Below are 11,606 nucleotides of genomic sequence, written 5' to 3' on the forward strand. Positions count from 1 at the left end.
AGTGGTCTGGTGGAGTTAAAAGCAAAAAAGTGTACTCATGGTGGGAATGGGAGTTTATGTTAGGAACAATGTCTTCTCTCTAATCTGCCTAATAAAATTGGAATACAACAGAGACCCAGCTGCAGGCTTTCAACAATCCTGTTGTTCATGAGGCTGTTGCTTTTTACAGTAATATCCTTGCAGGCACAAGATCCACAGAGCAACAAATCCACTGAATATGCACAAGGATTGTGGCAATTCCCATCTGGGATCACACCAAGAGTGGAGCTTTGTCCTCCGTGTAGAGGTTTCTACTGTTAATATAACATCCAACGTCTCCAAAACAAAGAGAAAAAAAGAAGGAAAGAAACAATTAGGTTAAATGTGGAAGATATGTTCCTATAAGAGGTGTAGTTTTTTAGGTTCACTGACAGGACTGGGTCTGATGCAGGACGATTCACTGCATGTTTACTGTGAACGCACTTATAAACACACATGCACTGCATTTTAGAAATGTTTATTGATTGTGTCATATGAGCTTTTTTATCTGCTGAGTATTCACTCAAATATATATATATATATATCATCCATTAGCTCTCTACATTGTTATTATTAACTAAAAATACAACTATTAGAATAGTTTCTTTAGAAATAAAGCGATAGATAGATTCTAAAAAAGTTCAGTTCTGTCAGATCACTGAGTGTATTGTATACGCACAACACACAGAGGCAGTGGAGAAATCATTTTAAGGATAATGTGTAATTTATTTCTCTTTCCTCTCTCACTCATGTCCGTTGCCACGCAGAGAGTGAGTTTGGACTGTGTTCTGTAAATTTCCCCTCATTCAGGAAGCCCTCTCTCAGGCAGTCCTGTGTGAAGATCCTGGGTTTTTCACTAACCATGTGTTTAGCTTGGAGGACTGCACTTTTCCACACACAGCCTGAAGAACAGGAATGATGGGATTGCTGGAGGATGAATTCTCCACTAACCATAAAAACCAGCAGATCCTGGTTCCAGCCAATGGCACTAAACAGGATATGAAATGTGTCTAAAATTATTTAAATGTATCAAATAAATAAGCAGAATATAAGCAAGTAAAGATTTGCCACACATTGTGTTAAAAAAATCACATATTAAGTCATAAATTGCATTACATTAAGAGCATCACTGTTAGATCAACATGAGATTCTGACACATTAATAGCATTAGATAAGTAAGCCTGGTGATAAAACAGATGCTTGCCATCATGTTTATTGTGTTTCCACTGGCAGATCTGCAGCAGTACAGAAAGTCATGTGGTCAGGATAGTGCACTATAACTGGACACTGCAAATATCTTCCATATCACACATAGTGCAAACAAACGTATCATGCCAGGGTTCTTTTTCAGTGTTCCTGATTTTAGATTTCGGGGGCTGGGACAGACACCCATGTCTGCATGTTAACTTACATAAATGCCTGATGGTCATCCATTACATCCTTAGACACATATTCTTCCAATTCTGTCAAACGACACAGAGAGGTGTGAGACAAATGTTGACAGATGAATGTTTGCCTGTTTTCAGTACATTGATTGTGGCACATTTATTAAAGGATACAGTCAGCTGGTTATTGTCCACTGGTCAGTAACAGCTGGTCAATAAACCCAGGCAAGGTGATCAGGACTCTGACACAAAGTTAGTCACCAAATTCATAAAATCTCAAATACTGATTTAAGTTTAAATGATCTTATCTCTGTAATGGGTAACTGATAATATGTAATCTGGATTGAAATCCAATTACAAAAATTACTTGTAATTATATTACATTATGTTTTAAAATGCTCATAATCCGATTACACAATGGCAGTATTTTTTCATAATTTATTGATTTTCCCTAAATAATATTTTATATTTTAAATTTTTTCATTCTAAAAAAGCTTACCACTTTAATATGTTCAAAAAGTTATATACGCTCAAATGTTTTAAATTGTAAATTTTTATGTTTGTTAAAAAAAATTATGTTATGTTTAAATAAAATTTTTTAATTCATTGTTTGCTTTATCAATTTACGAACCCCCTGCAGTTCCTTCACAAACTCCACTTAGAGGCAGTATAGTCATGAGTCTTGTCAGCAATGACATCTTTGAGGTTATGATACACATTATGTTGCATCAAAGTGAAAATCACACTTGACATCATAAAACAAATACACAAGGAATTCATTTTATCTTTTAAAACAAAAAAAGTTTTTTTTCACCTTGCTGGAGAAATCAGGTTATATCTAGCGACAGTTATGCTTCAGTAAAACCTTGTTTTTTTATAATCAGCAATCTTAAATAATTAATTTAATTTCAACAAAACGTCTGATGCTTTGGGGAGCACCTTCAGCGTGACTGCGTCTGAAGCATGTGTGCAACTAGTCCAGTCTTGATTGATGCTGTGTCACCTCGTGACGTGTGCCGGTGTAAGGCGGAAGCTATAAAGGGAAGACATCAGCATCAGCTTTTGAATCAAGCCGCTCACAGGAATGCAGGAATTATGGCAAGAGGACGCAGAGTCTCGTTCCCCTCTCAGGGAACCATACATGCGTAACCTGAGACATTATGCTGATAACTTATAACTAACTTAAAGTCAGCATGAAATCAAAATTGACCCTATTTACTGTGTTAGCGGATATTACTAGTCTTGTGGTGAACAATTAATCCGTGCAAGTTAATACACAGAAAAAAAATAGTTTGGCGTGGTTATCTTTAATCAAAGTCAGAAAAGTTACTTCCGGTCTGGAATGGTTATTTTTCTGATGACGTAGGTTTGACGGCTTGGGTTGCTTAAACGCTTAACCACTCCCCTCAAACCGTTACTCTGCTATGGGGGAGAGATGGAGAGGAGGAGCCATCTGTTCAATATTCCGTTTCACTCGGAAATACGTCACAACACTTGAGAAAAGTCGTTTGCAACTTCCGGTTCACGCGGACTTTAACGTAACCTCAAAACTCGCGCTGCGTCCCAGCTGACGCTTTGGGAACTAAAGACCCATTTCGCCATGCATTGCTGACACATGCATGTCCTGGTGTGAAGCTGTCCTGACCACCCCGCCGCATCACAAACTTCCTGCAGGGATGCCCCTGACAATAATGCAAACCAGCAACTGGTCAGTTTTCCTCCACTGAGAAGTCTTGCTTATTTGGACTAGGGATGGCGAAAACTAAAAAAATTCTTGACTGACCACCGAGCCTCATTAGCCGGTTGAAACCGGTTAACCGATTAGTTTAAAATATGCTACGCTATTTGAAATAACAGCCATTTCGAGCCGCGCCTGCAATTTCACAACTCTGTCGCATCTCTCCGCCGCTCTGCCTCCCGCTTACACACACACACACACACACACACACACACACACACACACGGCGCCGCCCTTCCACTCACGTCACTTTTTTAAAATCCCCAACAGCGTGAAACATGAGTCCCGCAAACGCGGCGCTGAGGAGCTTGTATGTAATCGGCGGACAAATGGCTCCTTAGTTTCGAAATGGTTTGGGTACAAGGTGATCGCGTTGAAAATAAAGGCGTTTGTCTAGCATTAGAAGCTCATTTGAAACATTGCCGCGGCTCATTTCAGAAAATGACAGCTCCGAACCGAAGAGTTCATTGGTCTAAATTAAGTCTAATTCATTGGACTTATAAATCTTCATAAATCTAATTCACGCCGCTTTAGTTTGAGGTAGTGCTAACAATAATAAAGAAAGATGATGATCATCATCACCTTATCTGTTACCACTGAAATGTATTTGTAATGTATTTTCATATTTAAGCACTGTATCACACAAGTTGCAACTTACGTTACATCTGTGTCATTCTGTTTGGTGAAATGGTCCCACACACTACTATTTTCTGCACGCTTCCTCCTGTCGTCTGCCCTGCTCTAACCTCGAGTGTTAGCCTGTAGCCTTTACTTTCTGCAAACCTTGTGAGCGCGCGAACCCAAACGCTGTGACCTCGCGCCGAATGTTTTTATTGGTTTATTAAGTACAAACGGGAGTTATGAAAGATTGAGTGAGAGGGATTTGTTCACTTCACACAAAAAGATATTGGAATGAGATGCTAACTGTAGTAGCGTTTTGTCCACTGTCTATAATAGACTAATTTAGAGATCACTTTTCTTTTTTTTCTTACCAACTGCCGAAAACGTTAACGTTGATACGGTCAACCATCGGTCAAATGGTCATCGGTTAACATCCCTAATTTGGACCTCAAGAGCTCTGACAGGGCAAAGTAAAAGTAGCTTTGCCTGTTCCGCCAACACATGAGGAGGAGGATAGAAGGCATGACAGGGCCACATTGGTGGGTACTTTAGGTACATATCCCGGGTGAATGACTTTCACCCTACCCAGGCCAAACTCAGTGCAGGAGGAGGCAACCGAAAGGGCCTGCTGATCTCCTACTTTCTTAAGATGTAATTGCTAACAGAAACGCCATCTATAGACCAATGAACTTAATCGTTGCCAAGTCCAAGGGCTCGAAGGGTGCCAAGGACAACCCTTCCCATGTGGATGGGACTCAGCCGTAGGCCTCATCCTCAATGTACCATGAAGGAAACGAGACACCAAAATGTGCTTCCCCAAAGATCCACCACCCACAGGTGCATGGAAGGCTGCAATGTCCGCCACATAGTGTAGAAGGGGAAAGACCGGCAGAAAAGCGGTCTTGCAGAAAATCCAACACTGAAGCCACTGGGCTGTTAATTGGATCTAAACTGTGCCCTCTGCACAATAAAGTGAATCCTCTCTGAATCTGACCTGCGAAAGAAGGTCCCTCCTGAATGGAAACTCCCAAGGGAGACCATCTAAAAGAGGTGACAGGTCTGAAAACCATACTCGGGCTGAACAGAATGGAGCTACCTGAAGAAAATGAAACCTGTCCTGGCGTACACTTTCTAGAACTCCCGGGAGTAGAGCTATCGGGGGGGAAGCATACAGACGCAGCCTCGGCCACGTCTGTACCATGGCATCCAGTCCCAGAGGAGCTGGATGTGTGAGAGAGAAACATAACAGAGAGTGAGTCGTCTCTCGAGACACAAACAGATCCACGTCCGCTTGTCCGAACTTTCGTCAAATTAACTCCACCGTCTCAGGGTGGACTCTACATTCCCCAGGCCTCAGCCCCTGCCTCGACAGTACGTCTGCTCCCAAATTCAGGGATGTACAGTGCCCTGAGCGATGGCAATTTTCCCTGTGACCACAAGAGGTTCTGGTGCGCCAGTTTGCATGGGGTGCGCAACCTCAGACCCCCCTGATGGTTGATGTCAGAGACGTGTTGCTGTACGTGTTGTCCATTTTCACTAGAACATGATGGTCTCTGGAAGGAAGTGCTGTGGGGCTAGCATTACTGTTAACATCTCTTGACAACTCATGTGCCATGACAGATGATGTTCCTTCCAGAGGCCCTGGGCTGAGCGCCCCTCCATGATTGCTCCTCAGCCCATGAGGGGTGCATCTGTTGACAAAATCTTCCAATGACAGGATGCCCCTTAGGGTTGGGTCCCGAACTGTGTACTTTTAACGGCACCGACCGAATTACGTCAGTATACCGAGTACCGATTCACATTAAATCAATCTGTGCCAAATTTCGGTACCTGCGAACGCATCTGGGCACGAGAGTAAGACTATTTATATATACGAATCCTGCATGTTCTGCATGTAACTGTGAAAGAGTGGCGCAGACGCGCAGTTTCATTTACAACACACACACACACTGAAGCATGTGTGACGCTCGCTGTGTTTTTCAGCCTCTGCAGTCTCCCTATATGAGAACATGAATGTATGAACTTCATTTCCAGAGCCGCTCTGAGAGTCACTGAAGTCCATCAGCATTTTTTTAGTTTAATTTAAGAAATACTATCGTTATATCATTAGCACATGGAAACTCAAAGGTGTTCACCACAACCCGTCAAAATAAAAGTTCAGTTTAACTTTATAATATGTTTACATTGCATTTACAATCCTGTGAAACACCCAGCATCCCTACTTCCAGCGCCCCTGTTTGCCCCCAAAAGCGTACCTCAGGAACTTCCTGTATTGTTGAAGGATGGAAATGTGGAAGTATGCATCTTCCAGATCGATCGTGACAAACCAATCCTCGGACCTGATTTGAGACAAGATTAAAGGGATAGTCATCATCTTGAACCAGTATCTTCTCAGAGACCAGTTTAAGTGATGAAGATCTAAAATAGGATGCAACCGCCATCCTTCTGCGGAATTATGAAGTACCGGCTGTAGAACATGGAATTTTTCTCTGTTAGAGGAATACTGTACACTCTATGGCCCCCTTTACCGGAAGATAATTCACTTCTTGTCCCACTACCCAGCCTGCTCTGACCCCACTTCTGTGACTAGTGCCCCATTGAACCTGGACAGATGACGTCCGAACTGGGTTCTATATCATTTCAGTACCGTACGCAGGACCCACTGATACACATTTAGTATTGCTTTTCATGCTACAAGAAAGTCTACTAAGGGAATCAGCCTCTTGAGGCTGACCTCTGGTGTGTTTAAATTTAATAGTTTGGTCTCGGTGAAGCAAATTTACAGCAGGGAAAATGGGCGTGGGTGGCAGGGTTAACGAATCGATTTTCTGATGGCTCCACTGAAAAGTGGGTGTAATCTGTAATCAGCGAGAAGAACGTTCCTCAGATCCGTCTTCTACTGTTTAACCTTCACTCTCTTTTTGCCCTTTTGGCAGCCCTTTCCCCATAGGACCGCTGGTGACGAAGTATAAACCTCTGGAATGCTGCCACCTGTTTCTTAGCTTCCTGAAACCTCTCGACGACACTGCTCACAGCATACCGAAAGGGGCCAGTGGGCATCAAAGAGGAAAGACTTGTCCTTCTTCTTGATACCCGACAGGTTTAGCCATAGGCATCTTTCCGTAGCCACCATAGCTGCCAGATGCAGCTCTTTAATGTAATGTGTAAACAAGCGCCGGCCTAAACTGCCATGTACGCCTTGCCCACCAGTGAAGAAGTCGTACGACAAGGCTTAATGGCCAGCATCTGGGCTTTAAGGGACAACACAGCATCAGGGGAGAGATAAGCATCCAATGTCTCTTCAACCCTGAGCATCATCCCATTGCCATTCTGCTTGAGTCCCATGATCGTTGAATAATGGCGGACCGTGGGACTGGTTAGGCGAGAGGAGAATGGCTTTTTCCACTATCTCGACACCTCATTGTGGAGATCTGTGAAGAATGGTAGGCCCCGACATGGAGGTTGTCGTTATGACGAAAGGAAGCGCTTATCAAGCTTGGTTTTCCTCTGCACTTCCCGCTTCTCAACCTCCATCAGCTCCTCATAATGCAGGTATATGGCTGGTGAATCAACAATATCCCCCACTTCAATGCTTAGGACGTCTAACTCCTCAGAACTCGACAATCCCAACAGATTTCTGAAAGGGAGCGCCTCACAGTGTACACAGCCAGCTCCCTAAAGATCTGACCGTGCATGCTCCACATCCAAGCAGCACAAACAAAGATCGTGTGTGTCCCCACCCGTGATGTAACGAGGGCAGGGATGCACACACACAATCCAATCTGCTGGTTCGTCATTTTATATATACTGTATAATGATACAAGGTACAGATAACACCAAGACTTATAGTCACACAGTGTGCTTCCTGAAGACAGAAAGCTGATGCTATTTGGTTAATTGGTCTTCAAGCTGTCATTGTAGTTTGTTGAAGTCAATGTAAACTGTACATTTTCTCAAAAGAACAACTAATCTAAACTGACAGATTCCACAGAGAGTCAGAGTCTGATTACATGCCTGTGTCTTTCATTTGTGCAAACCACAAAAGGTGGTTTAGCAACAGTGCTTTGGCTGGTTTGTTTAGTCATATCAAGAAAATAAGAAGATCTGCACTGGTAGCTCTCACTGGTGAATTCAGTTGTAGGTCTTCCTTATCTAATCATTAAACGTTACATTAATATTGTATTGATAACATCCTAGGTGCTTTCAAACACTTGGAACATCACACATGTCCTCTTTTTTCTTTAACAAATTCATACATGCAGACATTCACTTGCACTGTAAAAGTAGGCCTATGACATGCCAGTTCAGTGGGAGATGGAGACAGACAGTGACCAGCACTGGAAATGAACACAATTTTCCCTTCAGTTTCTGTACTTACCTCATTTCACCTTTAAGCAAAACTGAACTAAAAACTGTCTAAAATGTAATGCATGAACTCAAACCATTGATTTCATCATACACAATATGTTAACATTTAACTTATGCGGTCAATCTAATTGCATTTAAATGGTTAATTTTCTATTGACAGTATAGCAATGTATGAAGCACAGCTCAAACTGAAGTCACTTTTTTAACCAATTCAAAGTCATTTCAACTTAAATTACATTAAACTGACTAAAAAAATTAGTTGAATCTTGTGTAACTTATATAAAAAAGTAACTTCATTCGATGAGTTAAAGCAATTTAAAAACATATGTTGTCATAACTTATTGATCATATAATTTTTTTACAGTTTCTATATAGGTCAACCCATTAAGAAATCCGTAAGGGAAAACTTTCACCCGCACTCGAAATATTGAAATGACTGGATTTTTCAATAATTCATCAAACAATAGAAAAATTTGACTGCACTTTTACAATCAAATCACAGAACATCAGGTAAGTCTTAAAGTGTATATTGACATCATAATGTGCATTTGTAACATAAGTCACTTAAAAATAATAACTTAGTAATAATTTGAGTGTATATTAGAACAGTGAAATAAACTCCTCCAGTGACTAATAAAGGCGATATGACTTGTAAATGTAGACATTGATTTATACAGGAAAATGTGTAAAGTTATGCACCTTGAAACAGTTATCACATTCCTCCAAAAGGCAGACATGCTAAGTTTATGTGGGTCACTCAGGATACTGTGGTTGTCTCCACACTGTAATATTGTGCCTTTCTCTGGTAGTGGAAAATGATGTCATGCTTCTCATTGAGTTGTATCACAACAAATTTGCCATAGCAACAAAAGGTCTGTGCCATTTTTTAGTTATCGAAGCCTTAAGCCACAGGAAATGTGCAGTAAAAACCTTGCATATGCCTAGAAAGAGAACAAGTGTGTACAATAGTGAGAACAATAGTGTAATGTAAAGACCACGCAGCATTGGTTTTTGAGATCATGCAGAAGCATTCGTTTATTAAATGGGTTTAATTAAACGTGCAAAAGAGGTTTTTAGGTCACTATGAACTTCAATCCCTCTAAATATCACCAAGTGTTTCTACCCCATTGCAACTGATTTGTCAGGTCAGTGCCTTCTGAAATCAGGCTTCCTGTCAATCGTGGGCCTGATTGGTATCGATTTACTGTAATATATAGCAGAACACATGACCCAATCTTCAGTCATTGATCACTAACAGTAAACCCCAAAACATTTGCATTTAGTTAAACACATTATACGGACAGCTGCGCAAATTCACTGTTGCATGTTTTTCTGTGAATAGCCTACAAATGAACACAGGAAATTCCCTCTCCAGTTCTCTATATCTCTATTTCCCGTTCAAAATGAGAAGAAGCTTTGGGAGAAACTGTTTTGAAGTGTACACTGTCCCTTGGGGCTCAAAGGTAAGCTCCACATTTATAGGGCACTGTCCTATTAACCCTCTACCGCATGGTGTTGCCATATGGCAACGTACTCTTTCTGTTCATTCCTTGCCACTGTCTCTTTAAGAAAACATTCTCGTGTTTTTTGTTGGAATGAGAAGACCTTAGTTTAGCCAATGATGTGCTTTGGTTAAGTCACATGACATGCAGGTTTTTTTTCTGGCGCGATTTATGACAGACTGCGTCTCTTGTCGGTAGTTTCTGAAAGCAAATTTAAACGTCATTCAGAAACAAGGACCAGCCCATATCACAAACACACAAAAAACGGAAACTTCACCTCAGGTAAGTTATGATGACATATTCACCACTCAAAAAAGTTTTTATGAAATTAGTTTTTGGTAAATCGATCAAATGTCTGTGTTGCCAAGCGGCAACACTGTGCGATAGTGGAATGACATTATTGCATTAGTTTAGCTAGCCAGAAAGGTCAGCTGCAATCTGTTAAGCTGTAACAATAACAATATTAATGCCAGTGATATAATGTTTATTAGTCATATGTTAAGGACTGCCTAGGCATTTGTATTATGGAAAAAAATCATCTAATTTACATGGCATTTTTACTTTTGATTAGATACAGTATGAATACAGATATATCAGATATACAGATATATGTGTGTGTGAGATGGGTAGGTTTAGGGCTAGGGTTAGTGTAAGAGGAGAGAATATACAGTTTGTACAGTATAAAAACAATTACGAGTCCCCACAAAGATAGTGAACCAGACATGTGTGTGTGTGTGCGTGTGTAGGTTTGTACTTGTGCAGAAAGTGACAAAGAGACAGAGTTATGGGTCAGGTCAAAGAATAAGTCCAGAAATCAAATCATCCGTAGATTTCTACATGTTTTTCACATAACATTAATGCATGTTTGCTTATGTTTCATTAGATCAAGAAGAGGTTAGAGCTGCCCAGTGCCCACCATTCCAAAAGAAGCCGTTCCAGGATGGAATGTTGAATTTCCATGAACTGCAATGTTTTTATGTAAATGTTTTTATGTCAATGTTGTATGATACATGATGAACATTATTATATTTGTTACTAACTGTATACATTTGCAATTGAATAATATTAATAAAAAAAATTATGAAATTCAAAGAATATAAAGCATTATTCAGTTAAAAAGAATGGAATAAATAGAATCAGTTGGAATGATCATTTGTTGGAAAGTATGTATAAGGTGTTGTTTATAAGTACTGTGTTAAAACTTATTATAGCACAAATTGAATCAACACAAACAACAAAAATATTAACTATAAGTAAATTTACACTTATTCTAAGTCATTTCCACTATTGTATGTTGTTGCCATATGGCAACATATCATAAAGTACCTTAGAATAATATTTTTTCCAAAAAAAAAATCTACAGCACTTCAAGTTAAGCCATTCTAAGAAAAGAAAAAGAGTCAAATATTTTTTTTTATAGGTCTAGCATAATGTGTGCGGTAGAGGGTTAAGGGAATGAAAGAGCGAGTTAAGTAGATGCGAGGAAAGGAAACACAGCCTCGAGATCAATAAAGACATAACATCAGTTTTATGGTCCTGTAATCAGTGACACTCAGTTGCATCATCTGTAAAGATAACAAACCAGGGAAAAGATCTGGTCACAGAGAGCAAATGATAAGATAGAAGTTCATATCACTACTCATTTTGGAAAGTATTTGCAATTAATTTTCCATAGGTGAGATTAATAATGTACTTATTAGTACAATTATTTGGGGGACAATAATCCAATTCTCATCCATTCCCTAAAATGAGTCTCCAAATGCAACACTCATTTATCACGTACAGATAATCCAAATCAGCTAAATTTATTACAGGTTAAATAAAAGCAAATCTTTACAGATGAAGTTGTCATTCTGTTGTGATGATTCATAACTGCTGTGTTGAGATGGATCTTAAATCCAGAATGAATTATTAGTCTTATTAATACCATAATCATACTCAATTCTTAAAGTGCAAGATTACATTTCATAATTT

Source organism: Phoxinus phoxinus (genome assembly GCF_949152265.1).
Source record: "Phoxinus phoxinus genome assembly, chromosome: 3".
NCBI classification, from domain to species: Eukaryota; Metazoa; Chordata; class Actinopteri; order Cypriniformes; family Leuciscidae; genus Phoxinus; species Phoxinus phoxinus.